The sequence below is a fragment of the Artibeus jamaicensis genome, unplaced genomic scaffold (genome assembly GCF_021234435.1).
Source record: "Artibeus jamaicensis isolate MK-2021 breed Jamaican fruit bat unplaced genomic scaffold, CSHL_Jam_final scaffold_1964, whole genome shotgun sequence".
Taxonomy (NCBI): Eukaryota; Metazoa; Chordata; class Mammalia; order Chiroptera; family Phyllostomidae; genus Artibeus; species Artibeus jamaicensis.
This window is the reverse complement of record NW_026522030.1, coordinates 50174362-50189993: the sequence shown is the minus strand read 5'-3', so window position 1 is coordinate 50189993 and position 15632 is coordinate 50174362. Positions and strand designations below refer to the sequence as shown.

The 15632-nt window shown below is 39.5% G+C and overlaps 1 pseudogene; it reads right to left on the bottom strand.

Moving 5' to 3' along the window:
* Positions 1 to 14210: 14210 nt before the first annotated feature.
* Positions 14211 to 14823, bottom strand: LOC119046393 (PRELI domain containing protein 3B-like; annotated as a pseudogene).
* Positions 14824 to 15632: the final 809 nt, after the last annotated feature.

Here is a 15632-nt window from a genome sequence, read left to right as displayed (position 1 = left end):
TTTTTGATATAAGGAAGCTTTCTTTGACCTCCTGACTCACTAGACTGTTAAGATTTCCATTTAGATTTTGGGAGTTTCCTGGTTCACTGGGTCTTAGGATGTCTCTCGATTATGGTGGAGGATCTGGGAACTCAGCCTCAACTATCTCCCTTAACCCTTTGACCCTTGAAATAATTCTTAGTTTCATTTCTCACATCCTCACTTTCTGGGAACATTGCTATTCTATTACCAGAGTATCCTGGGACATAATTCTCCCTCTTGTTTGTTGCTACCTTCCCTGCTGCCGTTTGACTTACAGGCAGCTCTGAACTGCCTCCATTACCCCCACACCAGCATGGTCCCTCTGTGTTGTGTTTTGGCAACAATGATGAACATAAGCACATGAAAAGTTTGCTCTCTTGTGTCTGTGAATCCACAGCCAATATCAGAGAGCCACCATTTCACAGATCTCTGTTCTTTTCCAGCAGGTGAAGGGGCAGATGGAGGACTATCAAGGGCAGGGACTAAATTTTTTGTGATCACCCGTCTTTCTGATCTGCTTGAGGGTTTGTTCCAAAAAGCTTGGCAACTCAGCCATGCAGTCAACCTTTGACAGATGGCGACTAAGGAGAGAAAGGCAGACTAGAGAGGAGCCAGGGTTGGCCTCTCTCACCAGAACAGTTTATGAATTCAAGTCTCTTTCATATGCACACTTATGATTGAAGTTAGGGTCCACCCGATAATCTAGGATAATCTCATCTCAAAATCCTCCACTTAATCACATCAGTAAAGCACTTTTTTTCCCCTCATCCAAGGAAGTATTCACAGGCTCCAAGAATTAGAACCTGGAGGTATATATATGTTCCTGGATATATATATTTGGGGGACATGGTCATTATCCAGTCTATTATAAGTACAATTTACATTCATGTTTCAATTTAAATTTCCTCAGGGACCAATCATTTGGCTCTGGGCTGAGGGCAATGAGTGGGCAGTGAGAAAGGACTAAATTAGACATCTTTGTTTTTATTTGGCCAGTCAGCACTTAATGGAAGGGTACCTCTATTCTCCTTTTCGGCCTCAGCCATGTATAGGCAGAGTTGTCAGCCCTAAACATCCCTACGCTGAAGATGCCGAGGTGGCTCAGGTCTGGCCAAAAGGAGCATTCTGTTACCCCATTCAGAGTAATTGGTTCAGTGACCCCAGAGGAGCCAATGAGACTTTTGGAGGAAGTATTGACAGAAGTACACATTTTCAATTGTGCTTGAACCTGGGAAAATAGAGCCCCGAACTTGTCTGCAGTCATCCTGCTGACGCATAAAACCAGAGCGTACAGTCAGGGTAGCAGACAGCCTGGAGAGAAAAACTCAGTGCTGGTGACATGGGCTGAATCCCACTGCTAGAGGCCAGCTTTCCTCCCAGACTCTTCAGTTACATCAATCAATTAATTAATTCCCTTTTTGGTTTAAACTCCATTTGTTTGTTTTTAGTACTTGGTAGACGTGTATTGTGTGTTAAAGAATAATTTGTGAACAGGGAGTTTTTAAACTGAAAGCAAGCTTGGGGGCATGACTTTATAGGATGGCTTATGGAGTGAAAATGAAGTTGTTTAACTTTGTAATGATTGCTTATTATTACAATGGGAGGTTTCAGATGACAGGGCTTTGATTAAATAAGATGATCTTATACCATTTTTAGGAACATGACTTAAGCTTCTTTTGTGATTAATGCAGGCATTTACACTCCGCACAAGTTTCGCTTGTTTTGCAGAATACGCTAAATTAAGTTTCACTTATGTGGTTTAAAGAGTTTTGTTTGCTCAGGGAATTTTCAAGTCCTCCCTACCTTTTGAACTTAATTTTAACACCAGGAAAGCAAACGGTGCAGTGGAGCCCTGCAGGGTGCTCTAGGCAGGCAGCTTGGGAGAACAAGGTGCAGGTCCAAGGAGGGGCAGAAAGAGGACAGGCTGAGCTCTGAGACTGGAGGGATGGGGCCTGCGGCACCTCTTCCCAGAGGAAGCTGATCTCACGGCATCTCAGGATTTGTAAGGGGGCCCACCAGAAAGGTCTGAGTTGAGAGAACCTGGGTGTTCCAGTGAGAAAGGGCTCTGGATCCAGAATCTTTTCTGAGTGTTAGCTCATACCACCTAGCATCAAACCCCAGTCTTATGGAAGCTTTGCCCATCCTGCTCCCTAGAGTGGACAGTTCAAGGTCAGCACCGCCTCAGGGTCCCAGCCTGTTGTAGGGATGGAGTTTGAGCTCTGGCCCCTGTCCACACAGGGGTAGGATCACTGCAAGTCAGAACATGGGAGTGAACTGCACATGTCTGAAAATCTATAGCCTTCCAGACGACTTTTGGCAGGAGACCCTGTAGCCCCTTCGGCATCTGCCAAGGTGTAGGGCCACAACAGGGAGACGATCATGCTGTACCATTGTACACCCTCAGGTCAGTTGTTGAATTGTGTTTTTTGTTAGTTTCAACTGAATGATTTCTCGCAAGATGTGAGTCTTCTGTTTCTGGTCCTTCCCTCTGTGGCGGCCCACTGAATATATATATATATATATATATATATTAACTTCACCTGTCCAAGTTGCCTCTTCTGCACAGGGGATAACTACTTAATTATATTTAATAATTAAAGCATTTGCATATATTACATAAGATAATCAATGTAAAAGCATGAATTTGTTCCACAAACATGAGGTACAAGTAAGTTGATGTTTAATTTTTTATAAATTAAATTTTATCTGGCTCTAAGTACCCACTTACAAGGGTAGGAAAATAACTAATATAGTTTATTGGCAGGGGCTCTTTTTTTTTTTTTTTAGTGTGATGTACACTGTCACAGGAGGGAAACACAACTTAGGACACAGCCTTGGTCCTTCAAGGTGGCACCAAGATGCTCATTGTATAAGATAGTATGGTCCATTCAAAGGCAGGTAAAAGACCACAGCCTCTCCGCCAGTGTGACCCTACCATCTTTGCTGTAATTTCCAAGACTGTGGTGCTGGGTATTTAATAACCCCCCCAACTATGCAAATACATCAGCTCTCTCCATCAGAAGTCCCGATGCCTTGGTAGGGACATTCACATAGGACACATCCTTCATGCACCCATCACCACATCCCTTTCTTCCAGTTCCAGGAATCACTGCTACATTTGGGCAACTCCCTTCTCTCAGACCAGTCCCCTTCTCCTCCCTCTGAGGAGCAGAGCTAAATTCCCCTCCTACAAAAAAAGCCTCGATAAGGTTGGATGTCTTTTTTGTTGGGCCAGGCTACACAAAAGGTATTACCAACCCCTGAGAGAAATCAGAAACTCGGAACTTAGATTGGTGGAGGGCAAAGTTATCTTCTCATCTTCCTGCTCGTCTTCTAGCAGAAGGTAGACAGAGCATTTACTTGCCTAGTAAATTATTCTGCCACATGTCTGTTATCCAGCAGAGAATGAATAGGTAGAGCAGGAATACCTTCAGAGAGAAATTAATTTTCCTGTCTTGTCATTACAAACCCTCACATTGAAGCATGGCCAACCACCCAAACTTGCTTGATTGTTAGTCCCTCTGTTGGATACCCAACAGACCTGAGTTTTGAGAGAGGGTCTGATGAGGAGGAAGTTGCCACAAGATCCTGAAATGCCTCTTGGCTTCTGAAATGTTATGGAATTAACTGGGCGTGTACCCTAGCTCCATCATTTACTGGTCATGTGCTGTTGGGCAACTCACTATGCTCTCAGTTTTTCTCTCTGTTGTACGGGACATTTATGCCACCAGTTTCATGGGAGTATTGTGAGGATGAAGTGAAAGCAGGGGTGTCCAACCCATGGCTCATGGGCCATATGCAGCCCAGGACGGCTATGAATGTGGTCCAACACAAAATTGTAAATTTACTTAAAACCTTCTTGTCTGCTCATGAATTTTTCACTAGTGTTCGTGTATTTAATGTGTGGCACAAGACAATTCTTCTTCTTCCAGTGTGGCCCAGACACTAAAAGGTTGGACACCCCTTTAAGTTATTTAGCATAGTGCTCAGCACATAGTCATTGGTAAAATTTCATTATATCACTGTTATTAACCACTTGCTCTGACCCACCACACATTTTACAGTTCAAATTGTAGTTGGTCTAGTCTCTTTCAGATCTTCAGCAAAAGCCTTTTGCCAAAAAACTCTGTGGATTCCTTCTCTGGCTGTGTTGTCTCCTTGAGTTCTGGGTACATCTCTGCCAATTACTCGTACTGCACAGACTGTGGTGGGCATAATTTCACCACATGTGGTCCAACTCTCCATGTGAAACACAGACCCATGCAATTCCCTTTGGCTCAGTCTGCAAGAATTAACACATTCCTACTATCCAGAAGATTAAGTAATGGAGAGACTTGAGACCATGACCTTACCATAGAGCGTATAGGTTTGTCTTCAGGATCTCAAGTATTTCTCCCCTAACACCTCACGCTGTCATGTCTGAGGCCAACTTTTCATTCAGCACCAGACAAGAGCAGTTTTATTGTTAATAGAGAAATCCAATGAGCAAGTGGGAAGAGGGGTAGGTTAGAAGAGAAAATCAAAGAAATTATCTAATTGTTTGTTATCAATAGGAAGGACTCCAGAATGGTCTACCAGTCCAGCTGGAGATTTAACTAGCAAACTTCTAATGCATATAACATCCTTCCTTTCTATTCACCCCTTTCCTCACCAACATGGAACAAGATCATTTTAGTGTGATTCTTACTTTTTTATATACCTTATTTACTTTAATCTTATTCTTGGAACTCATGGTAGATGAGTTTTAGGGTTTGTTTGTGCAAATAATTTTGGTTAGGACATGCTGAGTTAAATCCATTCTACCATTATTATAGGCATGATAGTGAAATAAAAGTTTGTAAATTACTACTGTATACATTAGAATGTTTTCCAGTATGTTCCTAAATATTTAGTATACTTGCCCTGCAAAATGGAAATGTTCCTAAATATTTAGTATACTTGCCCTGCAAAATGGAAATTTGGCAACGTGGGATACATTAAATGCAATGTAGATGAGGAGGATCTCTCAAGAGTGAGAATTTTTAAATGGAAATTTGAGTATCTGTAAAAAATATATATACAATTTTTTTAGGAAACTAAACACATTGGCTGAAGGATTTATTATGTCGCTGATCATGTTAAGTTTTGTGCTTCGTTCCTGGTCTGTTTTGTTAAGTATTCAGAAGTTGATCCCATCATTAGACTTCTCTGGTAGTTTACTTCTCAACCATGACCGTGCATTAGAATCACCTGGTTAGTTTTTTAATGTGTTAGTTCTCCAGATATACTCCAGATTGATTTGGAATCACTATGAGTAGGGCCCAGGCATTGTCACTTTTATAAAAGTTCCCCAAACTGTTCTAGAGTGCAGCCAAGGCTGAGAGAATCTGTCATACCAGAAATCATCCACCCCTCTTTGTGGTTAAGAGACCCTCACTTAGGTAATGGGTGGAGAGCCCTTCCTCTCGGAAAACTTGATCAGAGATGACCAACCATGTGCAGTTACCTATGACTGAGAAGACTCCACAGGTGTGGATTTTCAGTGCTACGCCTGAGAAAGTCCCAGGCAAACAAGAGCAACTTAGTCACCCTCAGCCCTAGTGCCCTAACCTTGTAGATGAGTCCTAGATATCTGAAAAAGGTTTTATTCCTCCCTAACCTGCAGGGTTGGTTTGAGGGTACATGCTCTGCTATGGGCCATCCCATTGTCTGGTTTAAATTCGGTCATCAATACTAACTGTTGCTGCTGCAATAATCTGCAGAGAAACTCATGCAGAATCCTTGTCATGTGAGAACATTAGTTTAACAGGGTTAGCTGATTTTTTTTATTATTTTGTTTTTGCTATTTGTAGGCATTAAGCTCTTGGTGCATCCAGGGTCATAACCTTAGAAAGTGCATACGATTAGGTATTTGTTCTCCATCTCAGAACTGTCTCCAATCCTGTTCACCACTGTCAGCTTCAAAACCTTCACCTTGGTTAGCCGTCCAGGGTTTCTGTTTGGTTTGGCTTGTTACCCCCACACCCCCAGCCAATGCCACCACCCGCCCTTAACTGGAATGCAGACTATTTTCCAGACTCTGATCAGCTCACTCTGGAGAGAATGACAAGTCTGGGAACTCATGCCTTGGCACCATCTGGCACTTGCAGGCAGCAGTTCCATCTCCATTGCCGGGCCAGGTCTCGGGCACACTGTGTGTGGTCAGGGCTTCAGTTAGTCCTCTGCCTTCTCGTCTAAGAAGAGGAAGGAAATCAAACAACTTTAATGTCACTTTTGCTGAATCTCTGCTCCTTTCATAGTGCCAAAATGTTGATTAATACTTTATAACAAAATTGAAAAAAACGGACAGAAAAACATTATGCCTTGGAACTTAGCATATTCACCATTCCGATTCTCCTTCATTAATATTTCATTATGCAGAAATGCATATTTCACTTGATGATGTTTGATCAATTTTCGGTGACCTTGCTTAAAAATGACAATATCCCAGGCATCCTAGATTCTAACTCCCAATGACGAAACAATCCCTGTGAAACCCAGTGTGTTTCTAAGAGTGAATGAGAATGTGCATACTGTCCAACTCCTTCGCTCTTTTTCCGTTGGCTCTTCCTGAGAGCATGTGTGGCTTCTTGAGAGCCAGAGCTGCACATGTGGGTCCTGGCACACCCGTTGTCTGCGCTGGACTCACAGGAGGCTCCAACTGAACTCAGCCTTTTCTAAAATGTTCTCACCTGCCTCTCAGCCAACAGCTTTCCCCCCATTATTAAGGGAGTCAAGTTGGCAGTGACAACCACACTTGCTCTAATATTGGAATCATTCTTTCCACTGCCGCATCATTCCCCTCGTGTTTTGTATAATGCACTTAAATCTAATAGGTTGGGGGGAACTGTCAGCCCATACGAACTAGTCTGTTTCATTTGCTTTATGTGGAGCTTATAATGTGAAAATGCACATTGAGGCCCTGAAACACCTGGATGGGAACAAGGAAGGTGTCTGGCCTCCACAACTGAGGTCCCCATGGGGAAATTCAGCAATGAGGGAGCAGCTCTTTCGTCCCTTTCCTGAGCATTTAACACCCTAGCTATTCCCGTAATGTTTGGAGAGATAGAGAGCTACTACTTACTACAAAGTTAGCTTATTACTTAGTGATCACGAACACTTAAAAGAGCCAGGGGGTGGTACAAGCACATTTTAAAATTTCCCTTTGATTCAAACATCAGGCCATGCCAAATGTCAGATGAGCATAGGGGACTCCTTTTCTAAGCTTGCTTTATTTTTATTTCCCCATCTATATTTTCTTGTTCTAGAGTCCTTCTTTTCCCCACTTTTTCTCTTGTGTCCTAGCCCTGACCAGTAGTTTATTTCCATCCATTTTTTCCCCGTACTGGAGAAGGGTTTTTTTTTTGTTTGTTTTTGTTTATCCTGAGTTATTTCCCTTTCCAAGGAAACTCTGCCCACTCTCTTTAGCCCAGCTAGACATCTCACCTTCAAAGTCTTCCTGGTGCATGAAAGGGGTGGGTATCATCTCTGCCTCCCTAAGACTTCTCACGCCATGTTTTCTAATCAGTTTGTCCTTGGTTTGGCTCACCTAGTAAACTGTGAGCGAATTCAAGGTAGATACTATGTCCTATTCTTCTCTGCATCCTCAGCACCTTTGGGAGTATGCACAAAGTAAGCACTTGATGAACATTTTTTAAGTTAAATTGAAGTACCAGGGGACTATTATTTGACAATTTCCTTGCCAAGAAAATATAAGTATTTTGGGGCATCATGAGGTTGTTCAAATGAGACTTACACGTATAAAATACATGAGAGATGTGGCACTTGGTCTGACCCAGTGGGCACCAAGTATCACTTTACGTCCCCTCCTTTGCCATTCTTCTGTCCCATTCCTAATTATGTGGTGGCCGGTTTGTTTTCAGACTGAAGGTGCAGTGTAATAAAAAGAGAGGCCAGCACAAACTACGCTATTTTAGCCAAAGTATGTAACACTCCAAGCATTTACGTTAGAAATGACATGGAGTGTTCTATATAGATTTGTGTAAAAAATGAAAATTCAGAAAGTCTGGGGGAAAACCAGAAAAGGCAATAACTTTGAAATCCACTCTTTTTTTTAGTCTTTCATAAAATGCCTCATTAAAAATATTGTTTTGTAGATTGTTTTATTTCTGTTTTCTCATATATATTTATATCTGAATATAAAATGTTTTATCATTAATAACATTCTTTGAGTTGTCTGATTACTGCAAAGAAAATAGTTGGCAGTTTTATAACATAATCTTAAATCAGGATGCTGTCAGAATAAGAATTTTGGTTTTGCACTGTAACATATTACCAGAATAATTGGATATTGTTGTTGACATTATGTTATGTGTTATTTTTTTGTAAATCAGGGTGGAGATTGCTCTAAGTGTTTCAGTTTCTGGCGTATGCATACAGTTACGGTTACGTTAAAAGCTGTTCCTTTTGACATTCTCTCTCAATAAACGTCTCATTATTACTGTGGAAGGGAAATCTAGCCAAGTCCTTGAACTCCAGATGGTTTAAGATGTGGAACATTTTACGTGTGGAAAAACTGACCTGTTTCAGGGTAGCCTCCTTCAACTCTCATCTTAGGACTGAAGTTACAGCAAAGGGGGTGTATTTTCACATTTGTCCCTTTATTTTGCACCTTTCAGAGCCACTTTTACTTAAATTTAGTGTTTTTCAATCTATAGTAGAAGTAGATTTGTTTCTTGGTTTTTACATTGTGATTATGGAAAATCTCAGACGTCATTCAAGTTAGAAGAGTGTAGGGAATCCCTGTGCACCCCACTCATGTCAACATGGTGAGCTCATGGCTGAACTGGTTTCCTTGAAACTCCCACCAGCCTCTTTCACCCCCCTTTTGACATCTTATCATTACATCTGTAAACATTTCTGTACGTATTTCTAAAAGCAAACATCCTTTTAAAGTCATCACAAAAGGGATTAATCCCCCTTAATGTCAAATATTTAGTCACTATTTACATTTCCACATTGTTTTCTAATGATCCATATTTGCTTTGTTTGCTGGAACTTCTGTTCTGTTACAAAAAGTACACATGTAATTTTAAAGTTTCAAGTACTCACATTTAAAGAAAAGTACAAAGAAATTGATGGAATTAATTTTAATAATGTGTTGTTTAACCCCAATGCCCACAATATTATCTGAATACCATATAAGTTCATTAATAAAATATTAGAGCACTAATTACATAATATAAAATATAAATTAGTATTATTTTTATGGGTCAGTACTTCTAATTTATTCTCTATAGTACTTGCCTAATGTGACCTAGGTTTACCATTCCGACAATCTTTTTGAGGCTCTTCAATGCCCCCCTCCGATGTTTACAGAGTATTACCAGTCATACAGCCCTACACACTGACACAAATATACATTTTAAATAGAGACTCTAGGTCAAAGACTGTGCATAGTCAATAGATATTAGTGGATTGTTTTCCCCAAAAAGGCTGTCAACAATTCATATATCTACCAGTAATGTAATGGAACCCTCGTTCACCCCAGAAGTGAGTGTTAGCACGTCTTAAATATATGGGTATAAAGTGATGTATCTTCACAACTTCAACTGGCATTTTTATGAACACTCAGGAGAACAAGTGTTTTCCTGTGTTTGCCATCCATTTGAATTTACCATTTGGATCTGTCTTTTGTCAACTGCCTATTCATCTCCAAAGCCCATTTTTATTTTTTAATCTTTTAAAAAATATATGTTATTGATTATGCTACTAAAGTTGTCCCATTTTTCTCCCCTTTACTCCCCTCCACCCTGCACACTTCATATGAAATGTTAAAGGCACTTATCTAAGAAAAATAGAATAAAAAATATGAACAGTAAAAGGACAACAAACTCACGGCTATTAACAACTGAACCTAAAAAACAAAAACAAAAACAAAAAAAACTAAGCAAACTACTAGAATAGAAATAGAATCACAGAAATGGAGATCACATGGAGGGTTATCAGCAGGGTAGTAGGAGAGGGAGAAGGTACAGAAAATAAGTAGAATAAATAGTAGGTAGAAAATAGACAGGGGGAGGTTAAGAACTGTGTAGGAAATGGAGAAGCCAAAGAACTTATATGTACAACTAAAGTGGGGGAGTGCAGGTGGGACAGGGTGTGCAGTGTAGAGGGGAATTAAGGGGGGGATGGGACAAAAATACAAATTATTAAAACTAATATATTATTAATATAAATATTAATGTGATCTATTCAGTGTAAAGTAATACAAAATTATTATTTAAATGGTTCACATTAATTTTTTTCATATCACATCTAAAAACAAATTTTTAGTTTACTAATATAGCATATTACAGTTTGGGATAGCCATAGTTCCAATTGCATAATCAGCAAAGTAGCTCAAGAGTTCCTATTTTACAAAGGAATAAAAGACATGGCTTTATATTTTCTTGAATCTTTCTTCTCTATACCCTGCCTTATTTATTTATGTATTTATTTCTCATTTGGCATTATCATCTTTGTAGCCTTTAGCTTGAATTTTGTTTCTAGCAGTTGTTCAGAGTAAGAGGTGTTTTCCTGGAGGGTATATCAGTTTATCAGCTTTAGAAAGTTTTGGGGTCCAGAGTTCCGATTAACATCAGAATTTCTTAAACCCCCCCTTGTTCCATCCTGCAAATTAGAGCCTCACTATCCCCTCCCAGTTCCTATGTCTTTGCTCAGGGTGACAGATGAGATTCCAGTGGTAGCTGATGGCATTTTTGTGGTTCTCTGACTCAGACCATTCAGAGGTTGCTTGCCTTCTCTTTGCTTCCTGTTGCGTAGTCACTGATATGCTACGTTGTATCTACTGGTCTGTTCCCTTCTGTTTGTTTTTGGGGGTCTAGGTTTGTTACCCAGGTTTGTTGTAGATGCAGACTATGGGATATTTTTATATCATATTCATTTTTGTTTTCATTCAGGAAAGTCTAAAGAAAGCAAGAAAATAAATCATGCCACTTCTATTACCATCCTCCCACAATCCTTGAAGTTTTCCTTTTTACTTACCCACATAGGAATATTTGATTAATTTTAGTTTGTGGGTGGCTATTAACTGTGAATTTTGTGTACCCATTTATTGACTCGATAGCATTTATTAAGTATCACACCAAGGCTATTATATACCTTGGTTTTTAGAAGTATGCTCTGGCTGTGGAGATTTGCCATTGAAATAAGCTCTAGAAAGTAGTGAAATATGCATTGCTGTTTAATATTTTCTATGTTTAGAAATTTTATATTAAGAGAAAAATGAAACTGGTTCATGAGTATTTAGAAATAAGAAACTCATTAATCACTGTAACTTTAACTCTGTTACTAAATGGAAAGGTGAATATACTTTTTAATCTGTTGAATACTGTTATTACCTCTGGCAGTATAACAAGTGAGCAGCTTCTCTGCCATCTTTCCTTCCTCTGACACAGAAGTAGCCAAAAAATCCATTGCTTTGATCGATCCAGTAGCATTCTGTATAGGTAATAAAACTGCACCGGAAATTAAATTAAACAGAAGCTCCATATATATTTTATTCTCTAGATGTCTTCTTTATCCCCTCCCCACTAATGAGATAGCACATGCAGCACATTGTATTCATTCAAGTGGGATTCTTTCGTGCAGATATTCAAATAAATATGAAGAACTCAACCACCAAGTTACTTTACTCTACAAATTAGCAGTAAATGTCCAAGTTCACATATAAAATTGTTTCTAACATAAAGGCACTCATTTAGATTATCCAGAAGATGATGATCTACTTCAGTAATTCAGAAAGATGGAACTTAAAGGCAGTGGACATTGGTACTCTAAACACTGTGAAGACAGACTTTGTTGCTGTATTCAGCTGCACTGAATAAGTGACTATATATAAGTCCTTGAAAATTGATGGCAAGAATGATGAATATAATTCAACTTGTATATAACAATTCTTCAAAAAATGGTAAGCATATTCTCTGGAAAATTTATAACAACTCTTTATATTAAGAAATAGCAAAATTCTTTCTTAAATACAACTTTTGATCATGTGTTCAGTAACAATTTATTGAATATCCTCAGTGCACCAGACACTGCTTTGTGTGCTGGGGAAATAGCACTGACCAAAACAGACAAAAATTTCTGCTCTCATGGAGCTTACATTCTGTGTGATACACAACAAAATATGAAACTGATGTAACAGCTACTTTGTTTGAAGTAAAGGATCTTAACCACTTGCTTCTTCATCTGCACTTTCCTGTTTCACTCTCTTCTTGATTCTAATTTGGAAATTTATTCTCTGAAGTGTGTTCAGTAAATGAAACATATGGTGCTTTACTGTGCATATCACCCTCAGTATAGTGATGAAGTAAAGCCAGTATCTGGCTGAGTCTGTCTTAGTATCATGTTTGGAATTTCAGTACCATAGAGACTCAGGAACTGAGCGAGGGGGTCGCCTCTTGCACCTGCCCAGCGTGAACCTCTATGAACGCCACTTCACACAATGTCGGGCACCTGCTCTCCTAGGTAGTAGCACCACTTTGTGTTGCTGCTGTGCATCAGCATTCCTGCCAGTCACCATGGTCAGCTTGGATGCCATCATTCCTGCCACCTCTTCAAAAACCCAGTTCTCTATTGGCCTAGGTTCTTGGTTGTGACTAGTGTGCTAAGAATACAGCCTTTACATCTCTCAGCAAAACCAAGTGACTTTGGGAAGAAGAACAGATTTTTAATCTAATTAAGATGTATGACTTGAGAAGACCATTCATTCACTCACTCCTTTATTCATTTATTGGCATTTATTCATTCTTGTATTATTTCATATATTATTATTTGTTAATATTCATTCAACAAATAATAAATGTGAGGGCACTCTGAAATATACTAACTACTGCAAATAAGCATTTTCCTCATCTAAGATTAGAGTTTATTGGGAGAGGAAGATGCTCAATTCTAAAAAAATCACACAAATGCAAATTTTCAGCTGTAATAAGCATGATAAAAAAAGACACATGATATTAGGAGATTTTTAAAAAGGGGTATATGATATCAAAGGAGGTTCAGACAGAGTATTCCTTTAAAAGTCATTAATAGGGCAAGTCAATGAGAAAAGCATTTTCCAAAACATCACATTAGGGGAAAGGCCCCTTCTAAGAATTTCAAACATCAGTGGTAGGAATCTCCAACCTCATCTGCACCTTAGAATCAACAGGAAAAACAGGAAATAATTTTCACCAGCATCCCTGGAGTCTGGAGCCATTGGCTCAGAGCATTCCCCTTATTGGAAGGGACCTACGTATACCTAGCAAAATATTCTTGAATGGTGCATAACCCATTTGTCTTAGATCGTTTGCAAATGAATATTCTTTTTGTTATGGCTTCGTACTCCTTCTTTGCCACAGCTATTATAATTAACCTACTTACAGGTTTTTAACTTTCCACTGAAATTCCATAGCAGAATAGCTCTAGAGCAATCTAAAACTGCCTTGTATTAGTTTCTCCTGTTCTAAGACTTTCTGTAAAATAAATGCGGTGTGTGTGTAGTCATCTGGTATCTATCACAGGTTCTTCCTTCCCTAGTCATGGAGTCATTCCCTTTATACTATATAAGCATCCTGGAGAAGTTGTTGGGTTTAATCCTCTGCCAAAGTCAGCCTCAGACTCTTCAAAAAAAATACCTGCACCCTACTTCTGTTGCTGTCCCTTGTTTTCTCTCATCTCTAGGGAACTGCCATTGCCCTATTAGTCCTGCTCTGGAATGCTGTCCTAGTTGCTCTTCCCAGTTCCTCAACGTTACCACCAGGATGTGCAACTAAGTCTTCTTGGTAGGTACACAAGCATATCAAAAGGAGCTCTTCCTTTCAGCTACCATGCCATTACGAATTTAAGTTCTTTGATGTGTACCAAGCTAAAGCTTTACAGATTTTGCTCCTTCCAGTTTAAACCCTCTGTATGCATTTGAGTATGATGTATGATGGTAGGTGGTAGTGGTAATTTTTAACTTAAATCTTATACATGAGATCAAGTTGCTTTATTTTATTTTATTGGATGATCCCTGTTATTTAAAAACCCCATACCTCTTTGTTTTGCTCAAAAGTCTCTTAGCCTTTCTTCACCTCATTAAAAAAATTCCACCTAAAATATAGTTCTATGTTTTTTAAATAACAAATAAATATATCTCCAGCTAGCAGAGAGCATCATTTCTTTCAGCTTTCATCATTATTTCTCTGCAAATGCTGCTTGTTCCCTTTTGCTGAAGCCCTCAATTCTTAAATCTCAGCATTTAATTTCTGTATCACACATTACATTGTTGCTCGGCCTTTAGTAGCATTGGAAGATACTGTAGTTGCCATCGGTCCTTCGAGATAACCACTGAGACAGACTCACAATGACTATGGCTTTTTGAGTCAAAGCAGTTTTTTTTTGGTTCCTGAGAATGTGGTTTGTATATAAATCTCTCACCTAGTGAAAACACATTTGTAAATGAAGTATTAGTGGATTTAAGTTCCATTGTTTTCTCTGGGGGATCAACTACAGAATGTTCTCGCACACATGTTCTGTTTCTTGTTGCACTAATAGGAGATTTCATAATGGAAGGCGGCCCCCACTCTGTGCTGGGAAGTCTATGGTGGTGCAGTTTTCCAGACACATCTATATGTCTGTCCAATATGCACTCGGGTCCACAGGGTTTGGGTATTTCTGTATTGCAGCTGTTGTAACAGTTTTCTATGGGTGGTCAAAGGTGTGCTTCGAAGTTCAGATCTGCCTGGTGCCAGCCACCTGTGCAATGCCTGGGCAGTTCAATGAGGCAGAGGCCATACTTGCCCCTGCCTGTCCCCAAAGCCATCTCTCTGGCCCTGGACCTAGCACAAACTGTGGGGCACAGCATCCCCATGCACTACTGCATGACCTGTGCCAGCCCAGGTTTTTTGAAATCAAGTTTATTTAGGTAGGACAATTGTTAGCCCTTCCCAGCATCATTACATTTCACAGCGGAGTGCAGGTAAAAGGTAATCAGCTGCCTCCATTTGCTTCTCCCTTATTTTTTGATTCATACATGGTTCCCTGTTATGTCTTGTACTAGATTGGAGCTAGATAAGTTAGTTCTGTTTTTTTATCTTCCAGTAAGCTATGCCAAGTTTTTTTTGACAGGCACCAGTTGGCAGAATACTCAGCCTTGGGAAAACAAGTATTCACACACACAATGTACTGCTTCAATGGAATTTCTGGTATTTTACAGTTTATAGTGTAAATGTTTTCTGTTTCCACGTACCTCTAAAATATGTAGTCATTTTAAAAATTGATTTGCTTACGTGGACCAAGAGGTTTTGTGATAAAAACTGTAAAGATGCCATTCTTTGTTTATGGAAACTAAAGGTAGGGGATGAAAATGAGATCTTCTGCTCAGTTATATCACCTCCCTACCACTGAGAATCGAAGAGCACACATAAGAATGCAAGTCTATAGTGTTGCACTAAGTAAGACATGGAAGGCTGGTTTGTTTTAAATGATGGTTTGGAATGGCCAGCAGATGCTGGATTCAGTGACATGAATCTTTACGTTCGATACTGAGAACATGGGCATTCCCTGTAGTGAACAATCTCTTCACAAACCCTCTGAGGATGTAG